Consider the following 11,043-nt stretch of genomic DNA (forward strand, 5'->3'; position numbering starts at 1 on the left):
CTTTAAGATCATAAAGAATATCTGAGATGGGGCTGCCAAATGTTAAAGGTCAAGATCGTTTCAAGGCCAAGGTCAAATTAAAACTATAGCGCATTGGTTGCCAAAAATTATAAATTGCTATTTCTATTTGCCTGTAATGCTACATATAGAGCCGGGAGTGTGGTGCTGAACGGACTGTATTTTACAAAGGTGGGAGACTTAAAGTATAAAGTAATACGTGGAAAAGAAAGAAGTGTTTTATTTAACGACGCACTCAACACATTTTATTTACGGTTATATGGCGTCAGACATATGGTTAAGGACCACACAGATTTTGAGAGGAAACCCGCTGTTACCACTATATGGGCTACTCTTCCGATTAGCAGCAAGGGATCTTTTATTTGCGCTTCCCACAGGCAGGATAGCACAAACCATGGCCTTTGTTGAACCAGATATGGATCACTGGTCGGTGCAAGTGGTTTACACCTACCCATTGAGCCTTACGGAGCACTCACTCAGGGTGATGAACACCAGCATGTATTGCAGTGTGTTGATATCTGTCACGTTGCTCGCTAAGACAAATATTTGCAATGCATATGTGTACGTGAAATAAATTGAGAAGTATACATAAAGTATACAGTACAGGAAGTCGTGTTTATTGACAAATTAAAGTGAATAGTTTAATATACAATATACAGGTTTTAACAACGTTATAAACAGATGGCGTCATTTTGACCTCTTTGACGTTACCGTACGAGGTACGAACATTGTGCGTAACATCTCTCCAAATGTGTTACAGGTTTGTAACTTAACCAAATTTAGTGTCCATTTTTACGGGTTGAAACCAGGGTCTGCGCCTTTAACACTACCATTCAGTTTTTTCACGTATTACAAATTTAGTAGTATGTTTGTAATATTCAGGGCATTTCACTTTTAAAAAGTTTGTTTTGTTTAACAACACCACTAGAGCACATAATTTATTAATCATCGGCTATTGATTGTCAAACATTTGGTAATTCTGACTTATACCTAGAGAGAAAACTCGCTACATTTTTGGGTATGGTGGTATGGAATTTAATATTTACAATGTGTGTGCTGAATACAACCACAATCCCCCAGAAAAAAATGGGTTAGGTTTAGGATTAGGGTTAAAAAGAATCATACAGTAATGATGAGTCATTAGTTTTGTCAAAAGGTTAACATAATTTGTTTTGCAAAAACATTTGGGTATGGCGCCATACCCGTTTTACCCTCTGACAGAAACCCTGCTAAAGATGTGTGTGTGTGGGGGGGGGGGGGGGGGGGGGGGGGCAGGGACGGGCAAGGGGTTACACTGGGCATATAGTCTAAAACAATTTATGGTAAATAGTGTGATAACTCAATGAACGAATGAATGAATGAATGAATGAATGAATGAATGTATTAATTAATGAATGGATTAATGAAAGGATTGATGGATGGATACTTAAAATATTTCAATAACGTATTTTTATTATCTTATTATTTTTTATTTTATCATTAAAAATAGTTTACTTTATATATTACAAAAATAAAACAGCCGCAATACATGATGGACATTTACGACATCCTACTTAAAGATTGGGTGTAAAAGAACCAAAAATAACGTAAAACAAAACAAAAGCATCTATGGCTAGCTATGCGAGAAACAGTGTACAGAGCTGTCGTATTCAAACAATAGCACAAACTACATCTAGCGCTAGCTATGCGAGAAACAGTGTACAGAGCTGTCGTATTCAAACAATAGCACAAACTACATCTAGCGCTAGCTATGCGAGAAACAGTGTACAGAGCTGTCGTATTCAAACAATAGCACAAACTACATCTAGCGCTAGCTATGCGAGAAACAGTGTACAGAGCTGTCGTATTCAAACAATAGCACAAACTACATCTAGCGCTAGCTATGCGAGAAACAGTGTACAGAGCTGTCGTATTCAAACAATAGCACAAACTACATCTATGGCTAGCTATGCGAGAAACAGTGTACAGAGCTGTCGTATTCAAACAATAGCACAAACTACATCTAGCGCTAGCTATGCGAGAAACAGTGTACAGAGCTGTCGTATTCAAACAATAGCACAAACTACATTTAGCGCTAGCTATGCGAGAAACAGTGTACAGAGCTGTCGTATTCAAACAATAGCACAAACTACATCTAGCGCTAGCTATGCGAGAAACAGTGTACAGAGCTGTCGTATTCAAACAATAGCACAAACTACATCTAGCGCTACAGAAAAAAGAAGAAGTTTTATTTATGGACGCACTCAACACATTATATTTACGGTTATATGGCGTCAGACATATGGTTAAGGACCACACAAATAATGAGAGAGGAAACCCGCTGTCGCCACTTCATGGACTACTCTTTTCGATTAGGAGCAAGGGATCTTTTATATGCACCATCCCACAGCCTTTGGTGTACCAATCGTGGTGCACTGGATGGAGCGAGAAATAACCCAATGGGCCCACTGACGGGGATCGATCCCACACCGACCGCGCATCGAGCGAACGCTGTACCACTGGGCTACGTCCCGCCCCCTAGCGCTACAGATGAAACATTCAAACAAAGAAGCGACCAGAGCACCACGACTTGTATATCAAAGACCATAGCATGTGCTATTCTGTCTTTCGGAAAGTGCATATAACGGATCCCTTACTACTAATGGAAAACATGCAGCGAGTTTCCTCTAAAACATTTGATAATTCTAACTCGTAGTCTTCAGGTGAAAGCAGCTTCATTTTCCCATTGGCAGTAAGGGGTCGTTTTAAACACTTTCCAACGGTCTTTGATATGCCAGTCGTTGGACATTAGTTTGGACATTAAACAAATCAGAGAATGGTTTCACGGACGGGATTCGATCCGTTTACAAAAGGAGCCCAGTCGAAGAGTGGTAAAGCGCTCGCTCGATGCGCGGTCGGTCTGTGATCGATCCCCATCGGTGGACCCATTGGACTATTTCTCGTTCCAGCCAATGCACAACGACTGGTATATCAAAGGCCGTGGTATGTACTACCCTGTTTGTGGGATGGTGCATATAAAAGATCCTTTGCTGCTAATCGAAAAGAGTAGCCCATTAAGTGGCGACAGCGGGTTTCCTCTCTCAATATATGTGTGGTCCTTAACCATATGTCCGACGCCATATAACCGTAAATAAAACGTGTTGAGTGCGTCGTTAAATAAAACATGTTCTTCCTTCCCAGGCGGACGCTGAGAGGATCTAAAACATTTCGTCTGTGCAGTCAATGTTTATTGCCGGTCTCTCACTTTTAATTCAGTTTGTTGCAAACGAATTTTGGTTTCTAACAAACACCATCCACCTCAAACTCATCCACTGATACCCCCTTTCTGCCCTGACCCAGTCATTGAAGATGTCAGCAGAGGCGGATTAAAGCCCAGGGAACCGGTCCCCCTAAAAATATTCAGTTGCCATTGTTTTGTTTTGCTCCTTTATTTGTTTCCCCCATTGTGATGCCCTTTTGACCCCCACCTCACCCCACGCCGTAGAATGTTTTTTTTGGATCCGTCCCTGGATGGCAGTGCATGGACCTTCAGTGAATCTTTGCACGCGATGAAATAGTAACCTGACACCGCCGCCATATTGGAAATCTCGCTTGTCATTCAGAATCAAATGTGATGTAAACATTCGTCTTGGAACTTTGTTCCCTTCAGAGTCTCCAGAACAATCACAAAGTCGCTGTTTACACTGTTCAGCTTTTATTCATCTCCCAGAGCTAATGTTTCGAGAGAAATCATGCTTCGTGGTCCGAGTAACTTATTACTACACACACAAAGCGAAATGTAGCGGAAAACGCCGATTCGCCGGAAACGTTCGAGAGAAACGAAAACGAGGCAAGCGCCGTACATCAACCTTCTTGACGGAAATAGAAAGTGTTCGAGTGTCCTCCATGCCCCTAACTATAACGTTTCATCATTTTAGATTAAAAAAAGTAATTTACCATATCACAAAGCTGCACAATGATCGCCTTATTTCAAATATTTATTCTGCCACTGACATCTGACATAACCGTCATTGATATATCGTTCGTAATTATTCTCTGATATTGGAATATTGCCCCAGAATAATATGTCTGAGTCGTACCAAGGGAGGTTTCCTTCTTCTTCTTTTCTTTCTTTCTTTCTTTTTTCTTCAGGCGCTGACCTGAATTTGCAACAAAAGTAAGATGATTTCGACGAACAGAGTTTTTATAACGATTGTAATTACATATATATTTTTTTAAATAGGTTTATATATATTTGTGTTTGTATATTAGATGTGTTTTTAATCATCCTAGTGCAGAGGCGGATCGGGTGTGTGTGTGTATAGGGGCCCCCTAAATTTTGCAATTTTATTATATATTAATTTTCATTTTTGTTTTACGATCCCCCTCCAAACCTCCCCCAAAGTTCACTGAACAGTAGCAAACATCCCACAAAGCACCAAATGCAGGGTAGTTCCTATAACTTAAATTAAATTAAATTACTGTTTTTAAAAGTGTGCCCTGATCCTTTTTTATTGCGCCCCCCACCCACCCCCCAATTATTTTCTTTCCTTCACATTATTAAATAATGATGCAGAAGTTATGAGAAAAATTATGTGTACAATTTTCCCTTTTATTTCTTACAACTGAACATTGAGATAATAATATCTTGATTTAGTTCTTTCATTACGCCCACTGTTGGCATTCTGTGATCTTTAAAGCATTCCTTCTGTTCCCAGCAGTTATGTATTTTTCATAGAAACCAGTTATCACATAGCTCATCGGAATAACACACATACAGAGAGAGAGAGAGAGAGAGAGAGAGAGAGAGAGAGAGAGAGAGAGAGAGAGAGAGAGAGAGAGAGAGAGAGAGAGAGAGAGAGAGACAGTAAAAAAAAGTTTGTTTTATTTAACGACGACACTAGAGCACATTGATTTTTTATCTTATCATCGGCTATTGGACGTCAAACATATGGTCATTCTGACACTGTCTCCACATAGACTTCTCTTTTACGACAGGCAGCAAGGGTTCTTTTATTTGCGCTCCCCACAGGCAGGATAGCACAAACCATGGCCTTTGTTGAACCAGTTATGGATCACTGGTCGGTGCAAGTGGTTTACACCTACCCATTGAGCCTTGCGGAGCACTCACTCAGGGAGGGAGAGAGAGAGAGGAGAGAGAGAGAGAGAGAGAGAGAGAGAGAGAGAGAGAGAGAGGGAGAGGGAGAGGGGGAGAGGGAGAGAGAGAGGGAGAGGGAGAGGGAGAGGGGTGGAGAGGGAGAGGGAGAGGGAGAGGGATAGGGATAGGGAGAGGGATAGGGAGGGAGAGGGAGAGGGAGAGGGAGGGAGAGGGAGAGGGGGAGAGGGAGAGGGAGAGGGGGAGAGGGAGAGGGAGAGGGAGGGGATAGGGATAGGGAGAGAGAGAGAGAGAGAGAGAGGAGAGAGAGAGAGAGAGAGAGAGAGAGAGAGAGAGAGAGAGAGAGCCTGTATTCACAATAGGGTGCGCTCAGATTAACTGAGAGCAGAAAGTTGGCCAATTGGCCTTGCATTTATTTTGGATGTTTCTTCATATCGATGCAGTAGGTCCGAAATCTGCCAGCTGACATTTTGGGTCGATAAAAAGTTAAAGTCTGTTTTTGTTTCAAGACACCATATAATTCTGTGATATAGTCTTAGAGATGAAACTGGGTACATTTTCTCATTATTTGTAGCACGGGATCTTTTATATTCACCATCCCACAGGCAGTATAGCACATACCACGGCATTTGATATTACAGCCGTGCTACTCAGGCTAGAGAAATAGCCCAATGGGCCCGCCGATGGAGATCGATCCCAGACCAACAGCGCATTAGGCGCCGAATTTGTACCGAATTTACGAAGCCTATTTTTTCTTAAACGCAGGTGTTTAAACATTGTAATTGTACGTAGTTACACGCGTGTAAAACAAAAAGGCTGTGTAAATTCGGCCAAACTTTGTGTTTTTATAATCATCATCATCGTCGTCATCATTATAACCACCACCACCACCACAACCACCACCATCACCATCACCATCATCATCATCATCATCGTCGTCGTCGTCATCATTATAACCACCACCACCACCACCACCACCATCATCATCATCGTCGTCGTCGTCATCATTATAACCACCACCACCACCACCATCATCATCATCATCGTCGTCGTCGTCGTTATAACCACCGTCATCATCATCGCCATCAACATCATCATCATCATACGCCATAATGGTTAAGTGTTTAGCAAGCATTGTTGTTAGGAAAGCAGCGATGTCTTAAATATATTGGTTTCCGTTTCCGGTTTCCTGTTGTTTGGAGTTCAGCTTTTGTGAACTCGTGTTGTGGTTAATAAAGTAGCGGATGAAGTCACTATTGTACTGTTACTTGTGGTGATTAGGTTCTGTGCTATGAACATTCTATTATTACTGGCGTGATGGCAGCGAGATCGACTCACGCTTCGTATTCGAGCACACACACATATTGTAAAGGACTGGCCCGGCGAATAACGTTGAGGTATTTGTCACAGTAACAATCCAATGACTAACACACACAGAGCCCCCAAACAATGGTGTTTATCGAAATCAGAGACAGTAAACTCGTTTGAGAACTGGAAACAAAATCTATCATACACATTATCATTAGACCCCAATTTCGCCCCCTTTCTTGTCGACGGTGTCGCATGCGGCAAGAAAACACGTACATCTCCTCTTCGGGGTTTCGCTAATGACGACGAGGATGTTCCAGAAGCCAGACGACGCACAGCGGCGCAAAAAGTTACCATTTTAGAATTGATGTTGGGCCAAATTGCCAATTTCTGCCCCATTATTTCACGCAACACAATCATAAATAACTACATCAATGGACAGTATTTGGCAAGTCATACGGCTTCATTATGGCTTTCAATCCACTGGTGGACACTTTCTAGATTTTTGTGACATCCATCTCCTCCCAGATGAACGCCCTGAAGACCTATTCCAACGTCTGTCTGCCTTCATGGAAGACAATCTTCTACGTCGTAACTGTGGCATTACCCACCATGGATCAGTGATCAAAGAGGACGAAGAGTTATCTCCTTCACTGGAAAACTTTATAGTTCTGACATGGCTCCGATTGTTGCATAATGATTTACAACGTCTAGTGAAACAACGTTATGGCACTGAATTACGACCAAGAACTCTCTCCTCCATCAAACCAGAAATCTCTCAGGCTCTCTCGTCTTTACTAGATGAACTTCACACATCTGAAGAGATTAAGATTATGCGAGCCGCTCCGCCACTATTTAAAGACAAACATAAATCTTACCTGAACCGGCAGACTATAACATCTTCAAAAAAACATTCTCTTCCTTCTAAAGTGTGCCCACTATATGAAACAGCAGGACGTGTAAACTACAATCACTTTCTTAGTCAGTGCTCACACCTCCCACCAGCTGATCGGAAATACATGGCACGAGCTAGACAAATTGCCCACATACTTGACGACTCTGAATCTGAACCCGAGGACAATGATGACAACCTTATTTCCCAGAATAGGTTACCTACTTGCACACATAGCACTACTGCCTGCCGTGTTCAAGTCAAACAGTCACCATATATGACATCCTTTTATGGCCATCGTGTGGCCCGACTTACAATCCACAGCGGAGCCACTGGCAATATGATACGTCTGTCTGCTGCAAAGATGCTCGGAGTCGACATACATAAAAGTTCCCAGTATGCTCACCAAGCAGATGGTCTGTCCCCTTTAAAAGTTGTAGGCGAAACCCGGTTCACTGTTGTCCGTGACAGTCGCGAATTCCTATTTGAGGGACTTGTTGTTGAAGACCTTGATGTAGACATATTAGCAGGCATTCCCTTCATGGAACAAAACGATGTGACCATCCGCCCAGCCAAACATGAAATCATCTTTAGAGATGGCAGTACTTACCTATATGGGTCGCATAGTACCGCTCCTCGTCACACAGTCCGTCGTACCCATGTGTTACATGCTCTAAGAACATTATCTACTATCTGGCCAGGTGAGTACATCGAAGTGGAGCTCCCACAGGCCTTATCTGCTATTGATGATGATTTTGCTGTAGAACCACGCTTAGAGAAGTCGTCACTCCCTAACACCACAATGTGGCCTTCTCCAGATATGTTCACCAGTGTTGCAGGCAAGATCCGTATTCCCAATCTCACTGATCAGCCACAGACTTTAAAACAGCATGAGCATTTCTGTCAGGTACATGCAGTGTCCGTTCCTACAGAAGTTGATGTCAACTCTTCAGAATCTCCTTCATGTGACAAATCTGTAGATCAGTCTACATCGCATTCTGATACTGTCCACTTAGATCCAGATAACATACATCCAAAGGATATGTTAACTAAGTTTAAAACCCTGTTACATCAGTATGATGAGATTTTCAGTCCTGTCAACACAGGATATAACGGCGCTTCGGGGCCTTTTCAGGCAGTTGTGAACATGGGCCCTGTACAACCTCCTCAACGTAAGGGCCGCATCCCTCAGTATTCCCGTGACAAACTAGTCGATCTTCAGAACAAATTTGATGAATTAGAAGAACTAGGAGTGTCCCGACGTCCGGAAGATGTGGGTATTACCGTGGAATACCTTAACCCATCATTCCTAGTTAAGAAAACTAATGGAGAGTTTCGGCTAGTCACAGCTTTCGCAGATGTAGGCAGATACAGCAAACCTCAACCTTCACTTATGCCAGATGTTGATTCAGTTCTTCGACGCCTTACATCATGGAAGTACATAATTACAACTGACCGTACACATGCATTCTACCAGATTCCATTGGCACGTCACTCTTTGAAGTACTGTGGTGTGGCGACACAATTCAAGGGAATTCGCGTGTATTCCAGATGTGCTATGGGTATGCCTGGTTCTGAAACTGCCCTCGAGGAGTTCATGTGTCGAGTTCTTGGTCATCTCTTACAGGAAGGTGTTGTCACAAAGTTGGCTGATGATTTGTATTGTGGAGCTGATACCCTCGATGACCTTTTGGCTACTTGGCACCGTGTGCTTGATGCTCTCCAAATCAATAATATCAAGCTATCGCCCAATAAGACTGTCATCTGTCCTTTATCTGTTATCATTCTTGGATGGAAGTGGAAGCAAGGTACTATCACCGCAACTCCGCATAGAATAGCTGCTCTTTCCTCATGTCCTGCGCCCGAAAAGATTCATGGTCTTCGATCCTTTATTGGCTCTTACAAAGTAATGGCTCGTGTTCTCCCACATTGCGCCAGCCACATCGCACCACTTGACAATGAACAAGCAGGGCAACAGTCTCAAGACAGAGTCAACTGGTCTGACACCTTAGTACATGCCTTTAAATCTGCTCAGATGGCTCTTCACTCCATTCGAACAATTACATTACCTCGCCCTGATGATCAGCTGTGGATAGTAACTGATGGCTCCGTGAAACAAAATGGCATTGGTGCTACATTGTATATTACTCGGGAAGGTAAACTAAATCTTGCCGGTTTCTTCAGTGCAAAGCTTCGAGAGAGACAGATCCTGTGGTTACCATGTGATGTAGAGGCTTTATCCATCGCTGTGGCCACAAAACAATTCTCTCCATACATCATCCAATCCAAACACAAGGCATGTATTCTTACGGACAGCAAACCCTGTGTTCAAGCCTTTGAGAAGCTGTGCCGATGTGAATTCTCTGCAAGCCCACGTGTTTCCACCTTTCCCTCCACTGTTAGCCGGTCGCACGTCTCAATTCACGAATTCGCTCAAGAGGTCTCTCATCTCGTGAAATGTGGACTCAACGTGACCAATTTTCCAACACTCAGATACCACTTTCAGATATCAACCTTATCCAGAAGCATCATGAGCTACGTCACGTTAACCACCCCTACAGTGAGATGTCCAAAGCCCCATCCGGAAGAAAACCTACTACTCAGCATATTGAGGTTGGTGATCTTGTGTATCTTTACAATGACAAAAGCAAGTTGCGCGCCCGCAACCGATACCTTGTGGTTTCAATTGAGGATTCCTGGTGCAATGTCAGGAAGTTTGTAGGGTCACAGCTACGAAGCACCTCTTATCGTGTGAAACTGTCGGACTGCTACAGAGTTACCTCTCAAATAGAGAAATTGTCAGCATATCTCGACGATGGTTACAGTTGTGACTCTTCTGAGGAGGACACTTCACATGATATTCCCAGCACCTCGATTCCGCCTTTACCGGACGTACCTTCTGATATATCCATGTCTGCAGGAGCATCTCCGGAGTTCTCAGCATCCAGCAGTCGTCCATCCGATGACCAAATTCCTATCACTGACAATGAATTTACCTTACCTGAGTCCACCATATCTAACACAGGCAGTCCAGGTGTTTGGAAGCGTTCTACCCGCTCAAAACGTCTCCCTATTAAGTTCAAAGACTACGACATGAACTGATAATTCCTGATTGGTGATACCTTCAATGAACACTTGTCTATCACCATTGATTATTAAGTACATTTCAGTGTTTTATTATTGCTATTAATTTTTTTTCTTTTCACTGTATGAAAGAGAAACTGAGGCCAGTATTTGTTTTCTCAAGGTCTGAGAGCACTTAATTCGTTTTTATTTATGTTACTAGTTAGATTATAGAGAAGAGGGGGGAAAAAAAGAGGTCATGCCATAGTGGTTAAGTGTTTAGCAAGCATTGTTGTTAGGAAAGCAGCGATGTCTTAAATATATTGGTTTCCGTTTCCGGTTTTCTGTTGTTTGGAGTTCGGCTTTTGTGAACTCGTGTTGTGGTTAATAAAGTAGCGGATGAAGTCGCTATTTTACTGTTACTTGTGGTGATTAGGTTCTGTGCTATGAACATTCTATTATTACTAGCGATAATCATCATCATCATCATCGCCGTCACCATCATCATCATCAACGTCGTCACCATCATCATCATCATAATCATCATCATCGTCGTCACCACCATCACCATCATCATCATCATCGTCATAATGCTGATCATCGTCGTCACCATCATCATCATCGTCATAATTATCATCAACATAATCATCGTCGTTATCATCGTCAC

This window comes from Gigantopelta aegis, chromosome 5 (assembly GCF_016097555.1).
Source record: "Gigantopelta aegis isolate Gae_Host chromosome 5, Gae_host_genome, whole genome shotgun sequence".
Lineage (NCBI taxonomy): Eukaryota > Metazoa > Mollusca > Gastropoda > Neomphalida > Peltospiridae > Gigantopelta > Gigantopelta aegis.